Genomic DNA, 25,843 nt, shown 5'->3' with positions numbered 1-25,843 from the left:
AGGGTGGGACAGAGCAGGACAGTGGGAGTTTGCCTCACATGACTCAATGGCACATGACTTAACACTTATAAATTGCTGATTTTTGTAATTTTCCATTTCATAGTTTTGGACCACTGATGACTGGGTGCTGAAACTGGAAAACAAAACCATGAATAAAGGACAACTGCTTTACAAAGACCCAAGTGATAGTAAACAGGGGACAAATTAGTAATCACTAATGTTTTGGGGTACTTATTATTTACTATTTTACATGTTTAAAATAACTCATTCATTCAATAAAACAAGTCTAAAATATAGTTACTAATATCATCTTCATTTTACAGATGAGAAAACATAAATAGATTAAGTAACATAGTGAAGCTAGCATATGAACCCAAGCATTTTGGCTAAACCTGGCTGTGTGTGTGTGTGTGTGTGTGTGTACTATAATGATACAGAGCAGCAGTGAAAAGATAAAATGAAAAAAAAAAAAAAGACATGGCTGTCCAATAGTTATACTGTAGAAATAAATTCAATAGATGTTAGTGCTTGACTCCTAGATGTCTGGCTTGAGGTAGGCTATTCAAAGAGGTATATATTATAATAAGCCATTCTTGGTAGAAGGCAATGGGACCATGTTTGAATATATATTTGAGATACATCAGGCAAATATTTATCAAGCAACTGCCAGTTATAGGAGACTGTACTAATTCTCAAGAGTGGTAAATCTGAAAAAAAAGTAAATGGTAGAAGAGTCAGTTTCATCATATCCCTAATCTCACCCCCAGGCTCTATTTAAAGTTCTATTCAAAAACATTATGCATTTACTATATGAATCCATACATAGAAGGGACATAAAAATGAGACTCAGAGACATGAACAAGATTGTGATGGCAACAGGGGTGGGGGGTGGGGGGAGGGGGGATGGGGTGAAGAAGGAGAGAGGGGTTGGGGGAGGGGAGGGGCACAAAGAAAACCAGATAGAAGGTGACAGAAGACAATTTAACTTTGGGGGAGTGGTATGCAGCACAATCAAATGTCAAAATAATCTAGAGATGTTTTCTCTCAACATATGTACCCTGATTTATCAATGTCACTGCATTAAATTTAATAAAAAAAATAAAATAAAGGAAAAAAATAATAATACTGCAATGAAAAAAAACATTATGCAGAAAAACTTGTTACTTTTACTCACCATTTTTACTAGCCTCACAAACTTAGGTCTCATTCCCATAAATCCTATGAAGAGGATGACTTTGACCATATTATTTTAATAGTTGGGAAAATTTCTACCACCTTCTTCCCTTTCTATTCCACAATTTTATAATTGTCTCAAACTTAACATTTGACTTTGCTTCTATTTAAACAAAGGCACAAAACTCAATAACCTGAAGTCTTCTGATCATTCTTTTACAGTGTTCTTTCTAAGAAAAGGGTCTAGATCTTATAACTCCATCTGTAAAAGAGGCTTTATTTTATGATAGAGACAGAGAAAGAGAGGGATATACAGACAGGAAGAGAGAAAGATGAGAAGCATCAATTCTTTGTTGTGGCACCTTAGTTGTTCATTGATTGCTTTCTCATAAGTGCCTTGACCAGGGGGCTACAGCAGACTGAGTGACCCCTTGCTCAAACCAGTAACCTTGGATTCAAGCTGGTGAGCCTTGCTCAAACCAGATGAGCCCATGCTCAAGCCAGCAACCTCTGGGTTCAAACCTGGGTCCTCTGTATCCCAGTCTGATGCTCTATCTACTGCGTCACCACCTGGTCAGGCACAAAGAGGCTTTTAAAAGAGAACTTCATCACTGCACATTTTATGTTCTTGTCTTGAATACATCTCCTCATTCCAGAAACCTCTTAGATATTTTTTAAGATAAACAAATAACACCTTCTCTGCACTATGTGTAAACTGGTCACTTCCTCTGTCACCCTGCAGAACCTCTGTAGTTTTTTTCCATAGCACTTGTTATGGTGTTCTAATTAAAGGTTAACAGGGAAAGTAAATTTCAAATTGCACCACCAATGGCAGTTACTAAAAACAATCCTCTCCCCACTGTAAACCATTATGTAATGTGTCTATGTGTCTCTTTCAGAACTCCATCATATTTCTCCTTCTGACATCTCTTGAATTTTTCAAGGGGCTCATTACTATTATAAGAACATTTTGTGTGTATCTCTTATGGTTCTAACAAGAACCATAGGAGCTTTTTCACTGCTCCTAAATACCTATTGAGGTTATCAACTTTAAAATTCTACTCCCACCTAACAATAAACTTGACCATAATTTTGTCGATTCTAGTCACAGATGCTTAAGTTTGTCCCTGAACATCATCATCATATCTGGAGCCCTATTACCACTCAGACACGTCCCAGTCTTTCTGAACACTTAATATCATGCACCCTGAGTTCCCAATCACTATTGGTACATAAAGTAGAATTCAATTCTCAACTCCCAATTGATAACATTTGGTCTGGACAATAGCCAGATAATATAAGACAGGGCCTGCCAACCTGACTAAGTAAATAATCTCTCTCCATGCCCATACTAAGACCCACACCCACATCTCCTCCATTTCTTGTGTTTTTGTTCACTTTATGGTTTTTTGCTTCATTGCACTATTTATATCCTGCTGAATCCCCACTTCTGACAGGTATAAGTGATGGCTCCCTTGGGATAAAATAAAATAGAGTCTATTTAAAAAATCTATTCGATGTTTTTAAAATACTTGTTGTAGAAAGGTGGTTATTTGGGAAGAATAGAGTCTACAGAGGCTTTTGTTATTTCTCTATAAATAAACACCCATATAATAAAAGTACATAAAAGACAGACTGAAGGAATATGGTGTTACTTTTTCTAGTCCTTTCACTTTGGGAAATGGTGTGTGAAGAAGAACAATAAGGAAAACAAGCTTTCAAATCAAACCTCTTATATTTAAAAAGCTCTGATTTCCCCCATTTTGGTAATTTCTGTGGAGCTCCCACCATGAGTGCTCCACCTTGCCCATCTTAGTACAAGGTGACTAACACGGTAAGCCATTTTCACTCTGTTACTTTCCTCATCCCATCCAATTTAATGCCTTTAATTTAACCACTCCCTTTTTTTCAAGAGTTCATGTTTCTTCCTTGCCTGGCAAAAAATATCTATGACTCTCCTTTGAGAGAAGCCCCAGGAAGTGGACTTGTAAAGGTCTAATAGACTCATCAGACATGGTTCTCAAATGTTAAATACCACACTGACATTCAAAAATTCATCTTGAGTCCCACAAGGAAAAAAAAAAAAGTCATGCCACTCAGAGTCAGAAAAGCACATCATCTACTAAGTAAGGAAATGAAATCTTTCCAGTACTTAGCAGCATTTTTAATCTTGATCAAAGAATAAAGAATGCAGCATATTCAGTAGCGAAATCATATTGAATTTTATTCTTTCAAAAGACTTTTGAAGGAAAGGGTTTTCATCAATTTCTACCTAGTGCCACAATTAAATTTGCAAATATGTTTAATAATCAAAATCCATTTGTCCTTGGTAGATACTTATCATGGATTATAGGATTAAAAACTAGGAGGAAGCTCAAAAGTAACAGGTGTCCCCATCCATTTATGAGATTACTAAAAAATAGAGAACTGCTATTCTAATTTTAAAATTATCTGCCACACTTTATTTTATGTCTTTTCAGAAAAGGAGCCATTGCACTAAATAATTCTTTGTTTACATGACAATCACTCCAAAGGGAATGAGAACATTTAAAGATGCAGCTGTGTCATTCATCTTTTTATTGCTGACATTTAGAATATATAGTTGTTTATTTTAGGTACTCATTTGTTGAAAGAAAGAATGAAAATAATCTTGAACACAGAGGGTCCAAATATATATTTTTTTTCCTCTTATCTAAGCTTGCCTCAAATAACCATCTTTCTGAGGGTATTGATTTTTTAGATTATTTTTTATTGATTGAGCTTAGAGAGAAAGAGAGAGGAGAGAGAACGGATAGATATCTGTTCCTGTATGTGTCCTGAACAGTGATCAAACCCAGCAATGTACCAAGACAATGCTCTCTACCAATAGAGCTGTCCTGCCAGGACAGGTATTAATGTTTTGGTGAAGTTTGTGCCACCCTAGACATTCATACACTCACTGATACAGTAAGTATTCACTAAGTCTCTACTATACGTGAAGCAGATGATACTCAACCACTGCCCTTCAATACAGTCTTGAAAGTTTGTTATATGAGGTTATAATATAGATAGCTCATCTTCCATTTTACACAGCACAGGGTTTAAGCTGGTATAGAACCTGAGTTTACCAGGTTTCTCAAACACATGAATGTTGCTGTCACATTGACTGATAAATACATTGATTAATCTCCTAAGCTTAAAATACAAAAAAATAAAATGATTTCCCATTTTCCTAAATTCCCTCTCCCCCTCCACACACACAACACACATTTTCACATTAATAATCCAAATTTACTTGTTCCATTTTACTTTCTTCAAATCTTATAGCAAATAGTAGGTCGAGTCACAATCCCCTATAGGGTTTTAGGATATTTAGGTTGGGCCAATATAGAGCCAGAATTCATCCCTTGAGAAGCTTTTCTCTTCCACAGTTCAACTTGTAAGTCCCATAACTGTTATTGCAGCTGTAACCCCATCCTGAATGGGAAGCAGGTTTTGCTTGAAGGATTTATCCTTGTCATATAAGATGGCTTTATAGCTATTGGTACTACTTACTGAGCTGACACTGAGGTTGTAATTTTTCTTTGGGGAAAAAAGTTAAAAATCTCTTTTGGGAGTGTGATGAGTGGAGGTGATGCTTATGTGTATAGTTACATCCAGTGTTCAGGGTACAATTAAGAAGAGATTTCTGATAGGGCAATCTCTTTCCATATTCTTTCCCTCTGCTTCCTTTTTTGAGGTTCCTGTTCTTCATGGTGGCTCCATATAAAAAATATTATCAAAAACACTCTACCTAAGGTCATACTTCTCCCACAGGGGATTACATTTCTTATAGAAATCAAAGTCTCAAGCTGAAGGAACTAACTAACTACCTAGGCAGGATTTCAAGAACGTCAAGTGGACCAATTAGTCTCTTAAAAGAGTTTTGTTAAAGATGCCTTTTCCTCTACTGATGCCGTAAGAGAAAATAGTGAAAATAGAAATAATAGACTAAAATTTGGAGTTTCTTGAAGGCTAAGCCCTTATTAATGCAGTTTCCAGGGAACAGGCTGACCAGAGCTAAAAAGTAACAGTGCAGAAATGGACAATTTAGTGCTTCCAGATACCTTCTCTGCACAGCATTTCCTTTATTCTACCTAGACGCTCTTCCTCGGCTCTGATCATCCTTTTACTGCATCCTAAACCAGCGTTTGGCATGTACTTCAGGTTGATGAACTCTAATCCAGCCATTGCTTCAGTGATTCTTTGGATGAATCCTTTTTTGATCCTTTTCTTATCTCTTCTAAGCTTCTAGTAACTTCTCAGTTATTCTAGGACACTCATAGTTCAGGAGGAGAAAGAAAGTATTCACTTTAAGGAATTTAAGTTTAGATTTATGATATATTAGGACTAGAAAAACTGTTATTTACTGCTAATCTAAAAATCTGCCTACACAAATGAAACTGACTTCAGGAGAGAAAGTAGTTGGCAAAAGTTAATATGACTACTTATTGGAGAATTGGTCCATGTTATTTTATGAAATTATTTGCAGGAATAAGAATTCTCACTGGAGTCTAACTACGTTTCTTGTTCAGATATTACTTCACTCTTGTCCAAGCCAGTGCCACCATTCACCCATTTTCTACAGAAAGTTTCAGCATACAGGTGGTTTATGACTTATGAGAATACATTAAACTCTATTTAATATAACCTCTGGCAATCCAAGCCAGATACGTAAATCTGGTTATCTCCATGGGATTATAATGCATGTAAGCATGAGAGCTTAAAAAAAAAGTTTAGAAATGATTGAAATGAGTACATGTCTATATCCCACAGTGCTCAGCAGAATGTTATGGATAACAAATAAGATAGTAGATGAGATTGTAATTATTATGAGGGTGAAGAGTGATTAGATGGTATCAAGCCCAGAAATACACAAATTCTATCTTGACATAGCTACCCTTTTCTTTATGATTCATCCAATAAATAAATGCATAAGAAACATGATAAAAAGGGAAAATCATTATTTTATCTAGGTTTATACATCAGTGGTTTTCAAAGACCAGTTGAAAGATTATGGAAGATTACTGATTCATTTCCTGCAGGCTCTAGAAAATGTTAACCACCCTGATGCTGTATGCAGATTATAGACCCAATGTTTATAGACTGTACAATCTTCATACCACATCAGAGTGGCTAACTCTTTTGTGAACCAGTGGTTGAAAAACACTGTATAACTTTAATTTTTAAGGTTAGAGAAAACCTCAAGACCTCCTTCTATCCCTAAAGGCTTAACTTGAATTAAGGGATTTAAACACCCTCTGCCAATGGAAAGGGGAGAATGAAGAATGAGCTGGGTCAGCTTATCTTTTGTGAAGAATTTATATATTTTATTCTTTTCAATGAGAATAAACCAAAAGATGACTGAGTCTTACTATGCAGATAAAAAGCTTGAGCCTGACTATACAAAAGGAAAATAAAAGAGAGTATATATATATATATATATATATATATATATATATATATATATATATATATATGTATTAATATAGTTACTGTGCAAAGTTAATCTGGGCAAGTCAGCATCACAGAATCAAACTAATCAGAAGATTCATGAATATAATGAAGTGAGGTGAAAGCATTTAGGAGGTGCAGAAAAAACTAAAACTCTTTTCATTGTCTATAAATCAATACCGATTTTCTGAAAACATAAACCATATTCTAAATTTTTAGTCTCTTGGTGTGAATGGAAAGAAGCAAATATTACGTAGCAGAAGTTAACTGCGAGATTCAACAGAGTCAACATAAAATAGGCAATTTGTTGCGAACCTCATTTGTAATATGAAAGTCATTCTATGTTAATTGTTCTTGTCATGGAGATCTGCATTATATATATAAGCTAGTTCTACACTAGAAAGGATAGAATTAGAAATTTAAAATTTCCAACCCTAAGGCCATTCTCTTCCACAGAAGAGTGTTTTCCAGACAATAAACAGATCAACCATTGTTCCCGGTTTTTATTTTTAGCATAGGTCAAACAGTAACCTCAAATCCCCTATAATGCCAAATATATTATTTAAGAGTTCAGGGTCCAATCATTTACATTTCAACAAAAAATATGTTTTACTCTGATATGTTGGCAGTGGTTCAGTGCAAGTGACCAGCTTTCACACATTGACGTTTTGTAAGGTTTTAGAGCAATTGGCTTGAAATTTGGAACACTTATCTCTGAGTTTCATGCCTCTGGTATATGAACAAGTGCTTTTATGGAATTTAGTCCAGTTATTTATATTGAATTTCACCTACATAAAGTTCTAAGAAAAAAGAACACTGTTAAACTGCCGAGTACAGTTTTTGCTTTAAACAAAAGTTAACTTATTTTTAGCCTATTGTATATGATCAGATTTGGAATAGAAACATTCATGGTTATGCATTGCCCTCATTAAATCATTTTAATCAACAAACAAAACTTTTAAAGTAGCACATTCCATTAAAATGCTGCAGTGGAGAAAAGGGAGCACGTGTGAAATCTACAAGGAGCCAAGCATTATGACTCTAATTAAATTCTTTCAATTATAAGTTCTATTTTTTATTTTCTCTCATTTATTTTGAATGTTACAGATTAATCTAGATCCACTTTAGACTTCCCTTTACTTCAAAAATGTCCCAAATTGGGGCAAATGAGGTCACATGGAAGTTTAATCCTGATTATTACTTATATAACCTTGGAAAATTTCCTTCATTTCTTTGTATCTTAGGTTTTCTCATTTGAAGAAAATGAGAATAAAAAAAAAAAACATAATTCCTCCCTCACGAAGTTGTTTTTAACAATATAGATGAAAATGTATATAAAAAGCTTATAATATTTTCTGCTACATCATAAATGTTAAATGAAATTTCAGAAGTAAGGTATAGTAATAGATAACGAAGAGGTGATTTTTTTCCCAGTCTTTCTTTATATCCTGTGAAGAATATGTGATTTAGCTCTTAGAAGTTATTTTAGAAAATCTAAGGCATTTTATCATCAAAAGTTAACATAAATGATACAGAACATGCTTTGGCCATTTGAAAATTATGGAGGCCTGACCTGTGGTGACACAGTTGATAGAGCATCAGCCTGGAATGCTGAGGTTACCAGTTCAAAATCCTGAGTTTGCCCGGTGAAGGCACATACAAGAAGCAACTGTAAGTTGATACTTCCCACTCCTCATCCCCTCTTCTCTCTCTCTCTCTCTTTCTCTCTCTAAAATAAATAAATAAAATATTTTTATTTACCCACTCATCTAATGGCACTTGAGCTACTTCCATTTTTAATAATGCTGCAATGAACAGGGAGGTATATATATTATTTCAAATTATTGTATTGGGTTTCTTTGAAAATATTCCCAGAAGCAGAATTGCTGACTAATAAGGCAGTTCCATCTTTAATTTTCTTGAAAAACCTCCACACCGTTTTCCATAGTTGTACTAATCTGCATTCCCAATAACAGGGCTGGAGGGTTCCCTTTTCTCCATATCCTCACCAGCACTTTTTTACTGATTTGTTGGTGATAGCCATTTCTGACAGGTGAGAGCTGGTATATCATTGGTTTTGATTTGCATTTTTCTGATGATAGTGATGTTGAACAACTTTTCATATGTCTGTTGGTCATCTGTATGTCCTCTTTGGAGAAGTGACTATTCTGGAGTTCTGCCCACTTTTTAATTGAGTTGTTGTTTTTCTGGTGTTGTATGAGTTCTTTATAAATTTTGGATAGTAACCCATTATCAGATGTTTCATTAAAAGTGAGGTACATGTACACAATAGAATGCTGCTCACCCATAAAAAAAGAATAAAATCTTACCTTTTGTGACAGCATGGATGGACCTAGAAGGTATTATGCTAAGGGAAATAAGTGGGACAGAGAGAGACAAATAACATATGATTTTAATAAACAAAATGGAAACAGATTTATAGATACAGAGAACAGACAGAGAAAAGGGGGAGACTGGGTGAAAAGGTGAAGAAATTAAGAAGTACAAATTGGTAGGTACAGAACAGTCAAAGAGATGTATATTACAGCACAAGAATAGAGTCAATAATATTATAATAACTACGTATGGGCCAGGTGGGTATTTAAAATATTGGGGGAATGACTATAAAGTATATGATTTTCTAACCACTGTACCATGCACCTAAAACTTATACAGAATAAGTCTACGGCCATACCACCCTGAACACATCCGATCTCGTCTAAAACTTATACAGAATAATATTGAATGTAAACTGTGATTTAAAAAATAAATAAAAATAGACCTCCTCTCTCTTTCCCTTTCCCCCTACTCCCCTTTTCCCTCTCTCTTTCTCTTTTTCTCTTACTCTCTCACCCTCTCATTGTCTCATCCAGAGACCCTTCCCCACTCCTTTCTCAGGCATGTTCTCTCTGAAGCACCCCCAGCCTTTCCTTTTCTCCTTCCCTGAGAAACATTAAAAAATAATAATAATAAAAATTAAAAAAATAATAATAAAGAAAAAGTTGAGATCAATGCAGACTGGAATCTGAGCCTAGCTTCTCAATTTAGCAACCGTATGCTTTCAGAAGAAATCAGTCTCAATTTTCTAAAAGTTTCTCACCTTTAAATTGAGTGTAATTATCTGTATTGTCCTTGGAGTACTAATATGAGGTAAAAGTGTCTTTAAATAGGAAGTTTTATTACAACTAAATATTACTGTCTTTAAGAACATCTCAGGGCACATGAGATTTAAATAACTTTGAGAGATAAAAAAAGGCATTGAGGTATTTTTTCCACTATGTAATGCTTGCTCCATAGTGTCACTCTTTAGCTTCACTATAACATATCAAAATTATATTTTGAGTTAAATATTGAAATCAGGATAAAACTTAGCTTAACAGTCTGGTCAGCTTTGATGTTAGTTGCATATGTATAAATCTGCATAAATATTTCTATCAGATGGATGACTTAAATTAAGTTTTATAATTACAATGCAGATCTTTCATCCACAAATTAAAATATATTATGTAAAAAGCCCAAATTAAATTTTGGGTTTATTGAAATAAAGATTCACACATGGCTAATGAGACAATATGACATTTATATTTGCATACTGTATTATTTTTCGTGCAACACTTACGAAATTATCAAATTCTGTGCAAGGTTTTTAATTCAAATGAATGTACTTTGAAAAGACACAATCAATACAATGCTTGATGTTTGGGTAAATTTAAAATGCTACTTTATTTAGTTAAAAGTTACACTTGCTTGTATTTATCCCAACTGCTCTGATTTAATTTAGATGATGTGTGATGATTTGCATAAAGATGATTCTGAGCTCAACTTTATTTTGTTTACAATCTCCTATCTGCCATCCATCCTTGATTAGGGGTATACATGATCTTCTCTGGCATTTTACATTTATGAAAAAGTGAAATGACTGTTTCTTTTTCCTCAATTATAAACTTGAGTGTTATGCAGTGTAGATAACGTGTAATAAGGAAAATGGAACCTTTGGCGATCAAACAAAATCAGTAACATCTAGCCAATGAGAATAAACCTCACTCTTCCAGTTATACTCTGGGAAATAATACACACTTTTCTGTAGCATCACAGTGTTGCTCTAAGCTCCAAAAGATTTTAATAAAATAGAACATCAGTGTGATGGTTAATTATTTTGGGTCGACTTAACTGCACTACAGGTTGCTCAGATTATATATTATTTCTGGATGTGTCTTTGAGGATTTTCCAAATGAGATTAGCATTTGTCTTGATAGACTCAGTAAAATAGATTACCCTCCCCTATGTGGGTGGGCATTATCCAATCCACTGAAGGCCTACATAGAACAAAAGACAGAAGAATAAAATTACCCTTTCGTTTTCTTGCCTGCCTACTTGAACTAAGACATTGGTATTCTCTTGTACGTTGACAGTGATTTAAAGCATTGGTTCCCTGGTTCTCAGGTCATTGGATTGGATTGAATTACACCACTGGTTTTCCTGCTTGCCAATGGCAGATCATGAAACCCATCATCCTCCAGAGTGACTTAAACCAATTATCCATGATATCTATCTATATATCCATACATACATACATCTATCCTTCCATTTTATTATTCAAAATTTTTTAGAAAAACAAACTATATATGTGTATATATATCTCCCATTGATGTTGTCTTTCTCCTTCCCCCCATCTCTAACTCTAACTTTATTTATAAAGATAGATATAGAAACAGTAGGGTATATTTGTACATAGGTAATTTCTAGCTATTTATAGAGAGATACAGTGGTACCTTGCGAAATGAGCAGACCAACATACAAATTTTTAAGATACGAGCTGTGACTCGGTCCATATTTTTGTTTGAGATCCAAACAAGATTCTGAGATATGAGTTGTGATTCAGGAAGCTTCTGCTAGTTGGCGCATTGGCACACGGGTCCAGTATTGGAAGCACAACACCAACATCTGGTTCTTTCCACATGTTACCCACAGAATCAAGTCAAATCTCATGTGCTGTACTCGTTCTTGCATCATTTTTACATTTTTTACTAACATTTTTGTGTGCTATCATGGGGCCGAAGAAAGTGAGTGTAAAGGACAGTGGTGAGATGAAGAGGAGAATGATGTCGATAGAAGTAAAGCAAGAAATAATAGAAAAACATGAGCATGGTGTACGAGTGACCAAACTGGCAGGGCTGTATGACCGCAATACATCTACAATTTGTACCATCCTTAAACAAAAGGATGCCATCAAAAGCACAAATCCAGTGAAAGGAACTACAGTTCTGTCCCAATTAAGGACAAATATCCGTGAAGAAATGGAGAAGCTTCTACTGGTGTGGGTGAAAGAGAAAGAGCAGGTAGGAGATACAGTGACGGAGACTGTAATATGTGAAAAGGCATGTATTATTTACTGCGACTTGAAGAAGAAAGAACCATCAACCTCAAAAGAAGCAGCAGAAGACACGTTTAAGGCAAGTCACAGATGGTTTGAATTTTTCAAGAAGAGATCTGGCATCCACTCAGTGGTGAGGTATGGTGAAGCTGTGAGTGCTGATGTTAAAGCAGCTGAGGAATACATCACACGTTTTGCTGCGCTTATTGCAAAGGATTGCTGCATCCCCCAACAAGTGTTCAACTGTGATGAAACAGAATTGTTTTGGAAAAAAAAAATGTCCTGGAAGACTTTCTTCACCGCAGAGAAGAAGCTGCCAGGCCATAAACCCATGAAGGACTGTCTGACCCTTGCATTGTGTGCAAATGCTAGCAGTGATTGTAAAGTAAAGCCACTGCTAGTGTATCATTCCAAAAATTCTCAAGCCTTTAAGACTCACAAGATTCTTAAAGAAAAACTGCAGGTTATGTGGCATGCCAATGCTAGGGCATGGGTTACATGGCAGTTTTTTATTGAATGGGTAAATCTTGTCTTTGGTTTTGCAGTGAAGAAATATCTTCAAGAAAATAAACTCCCAATTAAAGCATTAGTAATCCTTGAAAATGCTCCAGCCCACGCACCTGGTCTTGAAGATTACATTCTCAATGAGTTCAAATTCGTGAAAGTCCTTTACCTCCCACCCAATATAACTTCAATCTTGCAACCTATGGATCAGCAGGTCATTTCCAACTTTAAAAAGCTTTACACAAAGCACTTGTTCTGCCACTGCTTTGAGGTGACTGAGAATACAAATCTAAACCTTCAAGAGTTTTGGAGAGACCACTACATTGTGATATGTTTACGCCATATTGACTTGGCATGGCAAGAGGTTACAAGAAGAACCTTGAACTCGGCATGAAAAATGTTATGGCCTGATGTTGTTTCAGACAGGGTCTTAGAAGGATTCAAACCAGAGACCGAGAACGAGGTAGAAGCGTTGGAGGAGATTGTTTCCCTCGGAAAGTCAATGGGTCTGGAGGTAAGAGGATGACGTAAATAAGCTCATCGAGGAACATGAGGAGAAACTCTCAACTGAGGAGTTGAAGGAGCTACAGATGATGCAACATATGGAGCTTCTGCAAGAGTAGTGAGGAGGAGGTAGAGTCGGAGGAAGTGATTTCTACAACTGAAATTAAAGACATGCTGGCAATATGGGAGAATATTTCAAGTTTCATTGAAAAGAAACACCCAGAAAGTTTCAACTGGTTGTGCTTCAGCAGTTTTTAATAACACTTGTTTGTCACATTTCCATAACATTTTAAAAAGCAGGCAAAAGCAAACCTCTTTGGATAGATTTTTATTCAAAAGTCCTGCAAGTGAAAGTACCAAAAGTGCAGCCAAAAAGGCAAAAACAGGTGATGATGAAATTAAAAATACGTAATGTTAAGCTTAGGTTAAGTTTAAAGTTAAGAAAGTGCATTTTTTTTACAATTAAGTTTTTGTGGTTTCATTTTAAGTAAAGAAAGTGCAGTTTTAGTTTTGTTTAAAGTAAAGAAAATACAGTTTTAGTTTACATTTAGTGTTAAGAAAGTGCAGTTTTAGTTTACATGTCTACAGTGCCTGCATCCCTTCCTCCCTCCCTCCTCCTCCACCATTTATCTCCATTAGCTGCACTCATCTGTCTCCAAGGTAAGAATACAGTACTAAATAACACTTTTTTCTTTTATTTCATATATTTTGTTATGCATTGGTAAAGTATACATGTGTGTTTCTTAATTAAAAACATCTTTTTTCATAATTTAGGATGGTTTAGGGATGTTTCACAGGGCTGGAACTAATTAAATCTATTTCAGTTATTTTAAGTGGGAGAAATTTGTTTGATATATGAGTTGACTGACTTATGAGCTTGGTAACAGAACAAATTAAACTCATATCTCAAAGTACCACTGTACATAGATAGAAATATAGACATTGGTTATATAGTTTGTCAATATGATATCTATATATACTCTACATATACAATCATATGTATGTATGAAGACACACAGATATATACCTATATATCTGGTTTATTTGGAAAATCTGACTAATTCAATCATTCCTAAAACAAGTCAGAAGATGTCACCTAATTTATAATTTTTTAATAAGGTTTCTGCATGGAATAAAAGTCTTATTTCATATGAACTTAATTTTTTTCTGATTCCCAGGAGTTGCTCTTAGCCTTTATTTTGAACAAATAAGTTTCTTCCTCTATTTGCTTCTGACCACTAATTGTTGCTTTTACTCCAACACAACATTCTTCACCATTCCAGGTCTCAGCTGTTCCTAAGCTCTCTGTGTTCAGAAATGTCCAATGGCTCCCTGGTTTAAGTCTTCAATTGCAGCCAAACATAAATTTCTAGAAACCAGATCACTAAACAATGCTATAAAATAGGAACAAAGAACAAAATTTCAAAAAAGATATTTTTGTCAAGTCTACATTCCAATATATTCCCCTTAGGTTAGCATGAAAATGGAACATAGAAATATAATCATTAAGAGAATGTACTCCAGGCCCTGGCTGGTTCGCTCAGCAGTAGAGCGTCCAACCAGTGTGTGGAAGTTCTGGGTATGATTCCCACCAGGGTACACAGGAGAAGAGCTCATCTGCTTTTCCACCCTTCCCCCTCTCCTTTCTCTCTGTCTCTCTCTTCCCCTCCGGTAGCCAAGGCTCTATTGGAGCAGAGTTGTCTGGGGCTCCATGGCCTCCCCTCAGGCACTAAAATGGCTCCAGTTGCAACAGAGCAATGCCCTAGATGGGCAGAGCATTGCCCCCTAGTGGGCATGCTGGATGTATCCCAGTTGGGCGCATGCAGGAGTCTGTCTCTGCCTCCCAGGTTCTCATTTTAGAAAAATACAAAAAAAAAAAAAAAGAATGTACTCCAGCATCAAACCTTCCAAATAAATACTTAGGTTTTCACCATTCTCAAATTTTCTATAGTATAAATTTTTTAAGTTTGAAAACCATAAACATGAGCATGCTTAATAATTTTTTATAACTACTAAAAGAGGTCTAAAAGATAGAAGTTAAACACAAATGGAAAAAAGCATTTTTTTTAAGAGACCAAGATGTAATGCCAAGGAATAAATAACTCCTGCAAATGTAACAAAAAGCATTTTTAATTTCCTTCCTCTCCACTCAGATTCCTTTTTCTTTACTTACCTATTTTCAACCCTGGTTTTCCTACATAAAGTTATTTTCTTTCTGAATACTAGATAGAACCTAATATTGGACTTATAATCAAGATGTACTAGCACAAACTTAGATTCCTTACTTTTTTAATTAAGCTAAATTTTATGTACAGTGGAGTACACAGATATTAACTGCAAAATCTGATAAATTTTGATAAATGTAAACTTCTCTGTAAACATCATCTCATTCAAGAAACAATACATTTCCCTTATCAGGGTTTTGAACCAGCGACCTCAGTGTTTCCAGGTCGACGCTTTATCCACTGCGCCACCACAGGTCAGGCAGTTTTTAATCTTTTACTTGCTTTTTCTTTATACTTCTCTCATACCTTCTCTGGATTGTTTATTCTCTTTTAATTTGAGTTATCTAAATACAACTGTACTTTCTAATGACATTAGAGAACTATTAAAATAATTCACATAAATGTCCCTTTAATCAATGGGTGAATTATACCAACAAAAAAGGGATTTATTCACTATGCATAGAGCTCTTTTTCCTTTGATCTTCTTAATACCACTTGTCTAGATACTACAGACTGATGGAAATACGCTTCACTATCTGTTTTTGTCAGTGGTGCAATAGGAACAGAGGCACCTTATTAAAGGCATAATCAATATTAGTATCAGTGCCTCGTTATAAATATTTTTTTCTGTCTAATCACATTTGGAACAAACTATTAGGATCTGAGAGAGAGATCTTCCTTGAAATGATGAAATAGGATAATACAGTGTGTCTGTAAAAGTCATGGTGCACTTTTGACCAGTCACAGGAAAGCAACAAAAGACAATAGAAATGTGAAATCTGCACCAAATAAAAGGAAAACTCTCCCAGTTTCATATCTATTCAGTGCAGTTCGATGTGGGCTCACACACAGATTTTTTAGGGCTCCTTAGGTAGCTATCCCGTATAGCCTCTACAGACTCGTCACTGACTGATGGCCTACCAGAACGGGGTTTCTCCACCAAACTGCCAGTTTCCTTCAACTGCTTATCCCACTGAGTAATGTTATTCCTATGTGGTGGTGCTTCATTATAAATGCGCCGATATTCACGTTGCACTTTGGTCACGGATTTGAATTTAGCGAGCCACAGAACACACTGAACTTTCCTCTGTACCGTCCACATCTCCACTGGCCTGGCCGTGGGCTGCTCCGCTGTACACACGGTGTTACGTCATCATCTGCGTGTATGCACAGGCTGCCACATCATCCTACAGAAACTGGGAGGGTTTTCCTTTTATTTGGTGCAGATTTCACATTTCTATTGTCTTTTGTTGCTTTCCTGTGACTGGTCAAAAGTGTACCATGACTTTACGGACACACTGTTTAATTGGTATTGCTGTAACTGTTTCTGTTGTTACCAAATTGGAGCAAAGGCAATGCAACTTCTGCTATATCTTACCTACTGTGTTGACTGTGTTCTGAGACTCAAATGGTAGAGTTACAAAGATTCTAAGTAGTCATTTGTTATTTTATATTATATTATGGTGCTAATATAAAATGAAGAAACTATTTTATTTGACAAAATGATAGTAAGAGACTCTGCTAATAAAGTTTTTGTCATGTTAATGAAAACAAAGCCAATGTGATATAAAACTATTATGAATAAAAATTGCTAATGTGGCAGCCCTTACATTGTAGGAAAAATACTGAATACAAAACAAAGATATTGAGAGAAAGAAAGAGAGATGTTGAGAGTGAATAATCCTGAGTTATTTCAATCACATCAAAGGTATAGAATCAAAAGCAATTCAGAAGGAAGAAAAATAATATTATTATAAAGAAAAAATAAATTTTTATATCTGATCATAAAAAGTGATGGGATAAAAATTAACTTATAATTTATGTCTCTTTGTAGAAAGGAAGTAAAATAAAAAGTACATAAGGCATTTGACCAGTAAAGCATATTGTTAATTGTTAATAATACTCATAAGAACTCATATTATTCAAAGGAGATTGAGATAACATATCATGTCTTCAAATATATCAGTGTTCTTTACTATTATAAAAACAATTTATTTTTTTCACTATAAGTGCATTTGCATCTATTTAATTATTTAGACATTCTGATAACTGGAAGGCCCCATTATGGTCTTTATTCATGTTGTACATCCTCTGTTTGATCTACCACTTACTTTAAATTGCTGTTGCAATATTAACTATCAGAAAACATTATTTACTTTGTACCTGCCAATAAAATACACTTGATAAATGATATGTGAGGACCATTTATCAAAAGTGTTTATTGACTACTGATTGTTAACATAATGACTTCAAAAAATATGTATTAATTCTGAAAAATAAAGCCTGAATTTCTGAGCATGATAAAAGTGGGGCATTATAGCTTGCTGTTAATAAGTCAGAATTGGAAGGGACTGTGGAGATAATCTGAGGATCATAAGAATCAATCAACAGCATCTTCCACATATGGTTTACAGTGTCTGCAAAAACTCTTCATTCTTCCATCCTAGAATAATCACTCCTTTTTATGTAGCCATCTCTAGTAATTTCTTAAGAAAGGGTAAAATATAGATTTCAAGTTTCAAATATTAAAAAACATTTTTTACTCCCTTCTAACTTAATTAGTAGTTTCAACAAGCATAGAATATTGTTCTATTAATAATTTTCTCTCAGAATTTTGAGGTACTTGCTTTTTGCTTCTGTTCTTGCCTTTCAGAAGTTTTTATCATTTTGACTTTTTTTATTAAGTATTTGGGGGGTTTAAAGTTTTTAGAGCTCTCTGCTTATCAGTTTATACTCAATGTTTAGAAATTTTATAATTGTGGGTCTTCGTGTCATACATATTTGAATGTTTATGTGTGTAGATATTTGTTACATACATATTTTTTCTCTCTATATTGAAAGAGTACAAATGATTTCCTGACCAATCTTAAAATTGATATCATTTAGCCTGGGAAAATTTTTTACTTTTATTGATAATTTATCTCTTCCATTTTTGTGTCCTCATTCTGTAATCAATAATTATAATATGTTGGTATATCTATATTAATACCACAAAATATTATCCTGTCTTATCATATTTTCCCATGTATATGACACACTTTCTTCAAAAAATTTGGGGCCTACATACTGAGTGCGTCTTATACAGTGGTTGTGCTGCTTGTGGGCATTTCAAATGCCATAGATGGAACTGAGGATGAGGCAATATATGAAGACAGTGATTTGTCATCAGACACAGATGAGGACAAGCTGGGAGTTTTGACAATGATGAAGAGTTGTATGAATTTTATGATGAACAAAACTTGAGTTCAATAACTTTATGTAATACATTTTTTTTCAAAGTTCAGGCCCCAAAATTAAGGGGCATCTTATACATGGGGAAATATGATCCTTTTATATTTTTAATCTACTTTCTAGAAATTTCCTTTATGGGGCACAATGCTTCACTCTCTTTCTTCTAACACTAGTGCCTCCAACAACTGAGGCTTCCATATTTCTTTGGGTGACTCATCTTTTTTATATCATTCTTCGACTCCAAGGTCATGGCACCTATAGGTTGTAGCTTTTTGACATTCCAAAGTCATGAGCTCCATTTCCTTCCTTCCATATATGGCTTCCAAACTTGAATTGAAATCTCTTGCCCACCCTCTTATTTTCTGTGACCTTGTGAATTTGTATCTTTGCTGTCATTTTAGTAGTATTTCAAGAAGAAAAAACTAATTTTTTTAAAAAAAATGATATATTCATAAGGCAAGAAAGAGAAAGACTTTATGCCTAAGAAAAGTACATTGAATAGAACAATTTCAAGAAAACTGGAAATTTTAGAGATACTTCACTGGTCTGACAAGCTGGATCATCTCATTGACTACATAAAGTGATAAACACTGTCTGGTCAAAATTCCAGGGTGTATACTGTCAATAACAGGCAATAAGCCTATTGTTCATGCATTGTATAGAAAATTTTAAGTATCTTCTATGCATCATTTTGAAAAACAAAACAGTAACATCCATAGCAAATTGGTTTATTTTTAAAACTATCTGCCTACTTTAAAAAAGGACAAAATTAACTTAGTATTTCAGTTCTCCAGTTTTTCCTAGTCCAAAATCCATTATGATCTTATATTCTTCTATATTAATAATTAATGTAAACATATCCTGATATACCACTCAAATAAATGTTGAATAATGAGAAAATAAACCTTATCAAAAGTAGAGAGTAGAGCTACTCTTTGCTGCTATGACTTTGAAGAATAACACCAAGGTTTATTTTTTTCATGTTTCTTAGAAAATCTTAGCATGACAGCTGAAATTCCAAAAGAACAAAGGTAGAGCACCAGGAAAGTGCAAAGGTACACTTGTGTTCTCTGGCCTCTCTTGTATGTGGTGTTACTATTCTCCAGGCTGGCAGAGAAGCATGGGCAGCACCACGTGGGAGAGCATTAACTGGCCACCTCCCATCCAGATTGCTTGGCACACAGCTATCTGGGTGTAACTTGAGAAGCACCAAAAGGCCAGCCTAACTAAACACATACAGATTCCCTTTAGTCGGTTTATGATATTTTAAACATTATGAACATGGATACATATGTGTTGTTTGTTAAGCAAAAATTTAACGTGAGCTGTTTTGTTCTGTTTTTTTTTTGTTTTGTTTTTATGTGCCTTGATGGCGGGCCTTCAGCAGACTGAGTAACCCCTTGCTTCAGCCAGCGACCTTGGGCTCAAGCTGGTGAGCTTTTGCTCAAACCAGATGAGCCCTCGCTCAAGCTGATGACCTCAGGGTCTCGAACCTGGGTCTTCTGCATCCCAGTCCGATGCTCTATCCACTGCGCCACTGCCTGGTCAGGCTGTTAAGCAAAAATTTAATAAGAACCTACTATGTACCAATGAAAACTATATTTGGCATTATAGCATATATGAAATCTATAAGACAATCACCTCAGCAGTTCACATTCTAACAGGTTAGTAACCAGAAGTTTGAAGTTTTTCATTAGTGTCTCTAAATTTGCACAATTAGAAAGTGGTAAAGCTAGGACGTGAACCTCTGACATCTGATATTAACACTTTTCCTCATTCCATATTCTCAACCTCAAGGAAGGTATTAAGTAATGTAGGCAGCTACTATAGACCATAGGATTTCTAATACTTTAAATTATGTAAGTGTGAGTAAAAGATAAAAATGAGACAGCAGTTGAAACAAGACAACAGTAAATAGTTAGAACTTTAATAGTCCCCACTTCTATTTTTATTTTGACATCCCCATGGTAAAAATAACTACAAATAAATGATCTAATCAACCAAAATCCCAAAGTAATTCAAAAATTGATTAATTTCTTATACTCATTTTATAGATGAGCAAGTAACTATTAGAATGCTATCAATCCCTCTTGACTTGACGTTTATGTTACTGTGTACACTATCACATTGTCTTATTCCACCCTCCCAATTTTAAAAGACCCCGAGCTCTGAGCATCCTTACAATGGGTGCTTTGAGTTTCAATGATGGGTGAGATATGAATGCTTATAAACTAACTTGTAGGGATAACCCATGCTTATAAATAGTTACAAAGGTAGAGACCCTTCCCCATTATGACTTTGGACTACTTTTCCAATTCTATTTCTTTAATTCTTCAAACAAATAAAAGTGTATAAGTTTATTTATAATTTCTCATTTCTGTTCTGTACTTTCTCTGAAGTTTTCTTATTTCCCTGTAGCCAAACTCCAACATTCCTAGAAGCCAAATTCAAATACCACCTACACTAACATCCTTTTCCTGATACACCTGTTTTCTAAAACTGGCCAGTATTCATCGTTTCTATGGAATTGTTTAATATTTGACTTTATTTCCCTTATGTAAACCATCAATGTCTACCCTGTGTATAAGTTTCCGGGTTTCAGAATACTTACATTGTTACTCCACATCTCCACTGTCTCAGCTCTTTCATTCCATCTCCACCACAAGCTCATTGAGTAGCATGCAGACAACCAAAATACAGTATTTTACTAATTCACATGAACATGTTTAATGATTCCTAAAAGATAAACAAGATTTCTCCACCCTAAAGTGGAGAATCTAGGCAGGTGTATCAAATGCATCAGTTAATTTTTATGTATTATCAGAGACTCAGGGGAGGGATCAAGGAAGAGGAAAAGAACGCAAGAAAACTAGAAGGCAGGAAATAACAGGTTTGAGGACCTCGGTCACTAGTTTGGATATAGGAATCAGAATTAAAGAGGAACACTATCTTAGTACATAGGCAAACAATCTAAAATGGTAAATTCTAACTTCATGTTATTTCATGAATGGGGTGTGAGCTCTTTGAGATAAGAAAAGTTTAAGTAATCAGAGCGTACACATGGCACCCCAGATCTGGTGCAGTCTTTTGAAAAGTCAATTTGGGTGTGCTTTCAGCATTGCAAAAGTTTTGATGGAATAGTATATCTGGAATATTCTAGTGTCATATAAGTGAGGCAAAGATGGCCCCTGTATATTGGTATTTTGGTTAATTTTTTACCAGCAGGCTGCCAAAGACAACATTTTACATATCTACAATAATTGCTTTATGTACAGAACAGATAAGCATATTTAGCCATTTAAAGCCTCTCTGATTTATATAGTCTTGTTAAACTATACCCAACTTTTGCCCATTATAGATCAGGACCAACAAGAGCCCAAACTGCTTCTCCACTTCAAAAGCACCTGGACACAGAGGCTCCCCATCTTGGTGAGCAACATAACCTAAACCAGTAAGTCCATTTGCCAATTCCTCTCTTCCCTAGGAGTTCCCTTACCCTTGTTCCCTTCTGTGTGGTGGCCTCACGCTGCTGTCTCAGATCTCCTACTTCTGAAATTTTTCTTCTTCCCTTGGCATTCAGCCATCAAAGCACCACCCCAGTAAAGTTCACTTTGTGTTATTGTCACCATTGGCCATGTATTTTCCTTTGAACCACCTCAAATCTTAAATTCACTGTAGGTAGTTTATTTTAATTTTCATTGGTTGATGGGGCCATGGTTATGTTGATGTCAGTCATTATAGACTCCCAATCTAAGAGAGTATTGAATGTGCCAACAAGCGATCCCATAAGCCAAACTTAGCTGAATTAAGAAAGGCTGAACCAGAGAGAGAGAGAGAAGAAAAAGACATAGGCTTATTAATGCAAAATCAGAAAAATGGTATAAATTTGAAATAAATTTCTGTTTTCATGAAGCTAGTTGGAAGGGTATATTAATCATATGTTTCATTTTGTTTTGGTTACTTGTTTGATACTTTGACAAATTTAGGGCCTTAAAGACCCCATTTAGCCAATTTCTAGAGATAGCAAATTACTTGTCTGTGAACATGCCTTTGAGATGCAAACAAATCAACCCCAAATCCATATCCTCCTTCTGTTTCCTTCCCATCAGGTTCCTGCAATCTTGGACTCTATTCTTGTGTCCTACATTACCCCATAACCAGGTACTAGATAGCTAAAGACCACCCCAGAGCCTAATTATCCAAACTATACTGCTCACAAAAATTAGGGGATATTTTATCTCTTCACATTCATTTTAAAATATCCCATAATTTTTGTAAGCAGTATATATAATCTTAAAACTGCTCAGCTTCCTACCCGGCCTCACTCATTCCTTCTCATAAAAACCAGAGGGAAGACTCTGGCCACACTTTCTGCCTCCTGACCAATCCGGGTTCTTCTTTGCATGGCCCTGTGTGATGTGGTGTGGTGTGAAATGCACCTTTCCCTTGAAAACTGTGAATATCAATCTACCTTTTCAATGGCAATCATTCCCTGACTTGTTAGCTTCCCCATAAGTGAATTTAAAGGGAAAAATCTCAGGTATATTTTAAAACAAAGGGTCTTCTTCTCAGATTTCTCAGAAATATCAGGGTAAAAATTATGTGTCATATCCTGTGACCTCTGCTCCCACTCTGCGACCAACACTGATGTGACTGCTGAGAGCTGCCTGCTACAATGAAGAGTATGGGATTTCAGATTTAATCCTATTAGACCAGGTTCTAATCACATTTCTGTCATTTGCAAGCAGAGCAAATTATTCTACCTCTTCAAGTATCTGTAAAAAAAAGGCATAATACTATCTACCTGGAAAGGTTGATTTAACTAATCACATATTAATTTCTGATAAGTATCTAGTAAGTAAACTACAACTCTAAATTATCTTTTCTCCAAGTTTCCAGTAAATTTTATGAATAAAAATGTTTTAGGTGTTGCTTTGTGAACATCTAAAGGTTAACGCTGGGCCAATATCTGAAAGATAGAAGAAAGTGGATTTTGGTTCAATATAAAAAAGCATCTTTTGCTTTCAGTTCAACATGCATACAGCTTGGAAGCTGTCAAACTCATGCTTACAACAAAATGAACAAACTATAAATTAATGAACTCTCTTAGGCCCATCAGAGAATTTAGGTCCAAGGACAACAATTTAAGTCTGATACTGGAATCTAGATGCCTCCAGCATCCAGAGAGACAGACAAAACCAGAGAATTACAGATGAGCTCAGTATACACAGAGCAAAAGCTACTAGAAGCACAGATTGGTAGAAACACTTAATAGTTCCAACTTGGTGCTGTATACAAGAGACTTTATTTATTTATTTATTTATTTATTTTTATTTATTATGATAAACTATATGCTAGGCCATAAATTAAAACTCAATGGTTATTTAAAGATAGATATCTTACAAAGTATATTCTCCAGCTACAATGGAATGTTGTTGGAAATCAGTAACAGAAGGAAAACTGGAAAATTCACAGATTTATGAATTAAACAACACACTCTAAACAACCAATGGGTCAAAGAAGAAATAAAAAGGAAAAGCAAAAAATACACTGAAGCAAATTAAAATAAAGGCAGAACATACCAAAACCTGTGGGATACAACAAAAGCAGTGGTAAGGGTGAGATTTACACCTATGAATACTTATATTTAAAAACAAGAAAGAGAGAGTAATGGCACGATAGGAAGCGATACTGATAAATCTCCCCCAAAACTCAACAAGATCTTCAACCAGAAACAGAAAAACCTATCCTTGGAGCCTCCAGATGTTTTGCAACACCCGAAGGTATGGTCGAGCGAAAATTGGCTAAATATATAACCAAACCCCGAAGAAAATAGGGAGTAAGAAATGCTCCACCATCCTCACTAACCTAAACAGGGCAGCTTTCACTGGGAACTGAGAATATAGAAACTGAGGCTGGTAAAGGGGGTGAATAGATCCAGGCCACGGCACAAACGGCCGAACCAGGATGTGGCACAGAGATCCAAGCCGAGGAAAAACTGTTCCTGTGGCAACCCGGGCAATATAAGCTAACACTCTCGCCAAACCCAGACAAAGAAAGACAAGCGGGGCAGCCATTTTCCCCGATCTCCTGGGCGGCACGCACAGATAGTGGGCAAGAGATTCCTTCCAAAGCCCCGAGAGTGTGCACCCATGTTGTCCCACAGAGAGGCAAAGTCAGAGGCCTTTGTGTGGACCAAAAGCGGAATCTCCAGGCCGCCCCAGCACCCTGGGAAAGCCGCGCATGGAGAGGGAGCGAGAACTAATTCCAGCACTGGAACTTTTCCATGCGGGAGGGGGATTCACTCAGAGGATGAGGTGGCTGGCCTGATATCCTGGTCGGCGTGCATGGAGAGTGAGCAAGAGATTCCTCCCAGCACCTCAGGAGTGGGCGCCCGTGTTACCCCACAGAGGGGCAGAGTCAGAGGCCTCTGTGTGGGCCGAAAGCGGAATCTCTGGGCCACCCCAGCGCCCTGGGAAAGCCACGCACAGGGACAGAGCGAGAGCCAATTCCAATGCTGGAATTTTTCCATGCGGGTGGGGGTTTCACTCAGAGTGTGAGACTGCTGGCCTGATATCCTGATCTGCACGCGCAGATAGTGGGCGAGAGATTCCTCCAAGTGCCTCAGCAGTGCACGCTCATGTTATCCCACAGAGTGGCAGAGCCAGAGGCCTTTGAGTGGGCAGAAGCCCCACCTGATTATGCTAGCAGCTCTGACTGGCTGAGCCTTACCCAGAGCCCTGTGCTGAGTGGGAATAGAGTGGGGAGTTGCCAGCTCTTTGAGCCTCTTACTATCCAGGCAGAGGCAGTAGCAAACCCATAGCTGGATTATCAGGCTACTAATTGAGGAAGGAAAGACTAGGAGAGAAGCTCCAGGAACACGGACTCTCTCACTGGTGGAGCCTATAAATGCTAATGAGTCTCAACTGCCAACGAGACTGGAGCACAATACACGACATCGACATAGAGACTTATCAACTGCAAACCTCTACCTGAGCATGCCAAAAGAACAGAACACGAGTACAGAGTCACCAACCAGGAAGAAGGAGAGAAAAGAAAAAGCAAGAAGATACCCTCTCAAAATCAAGAATAATATGCAGACTTTATAGCCTATCCCATTTTATTATATTTGTTCATTTGTTTCTCTTATCTAAATTCTTGATATTTTTTATTCCTCCTCCAATTTGGTCATTTAACTCGCTGCCAGTCTTACTCTTTCCTCTCCTTGAACTACACTTCCCATAAGTGTTACATCTCCCATTATCTTTTCTTTCCTCTTCTTTTCTCTCTATGAGGGTTACACTCCAAAACCCTTAACTCTCTCTCTCTCTCTCTCTCTCCTCTTTTTTCTTTTTTCTTC

Source organism: Saccopteryx leptura, chromosome 1 (genome assembly GCF_036850995.1).
Source record: "Saccopteryx leptura isolate mSacLep1 chromosome 1, mSacLep1_pri_phased_curated, whole genome shotgun sequence".
Classification (NCBI taxonomy): domain Eukaryota; kingdom Metazoa; phylum Chordata; class Mammalia; order Chiroptera; family Emballonuridae; genus Saccopteryx; species Saccopteryx leptura.
The sequence above is the reverse complement of the archived record's forward strand: the minus strand, read 5'-3'. Positions refer to the sequence as shown.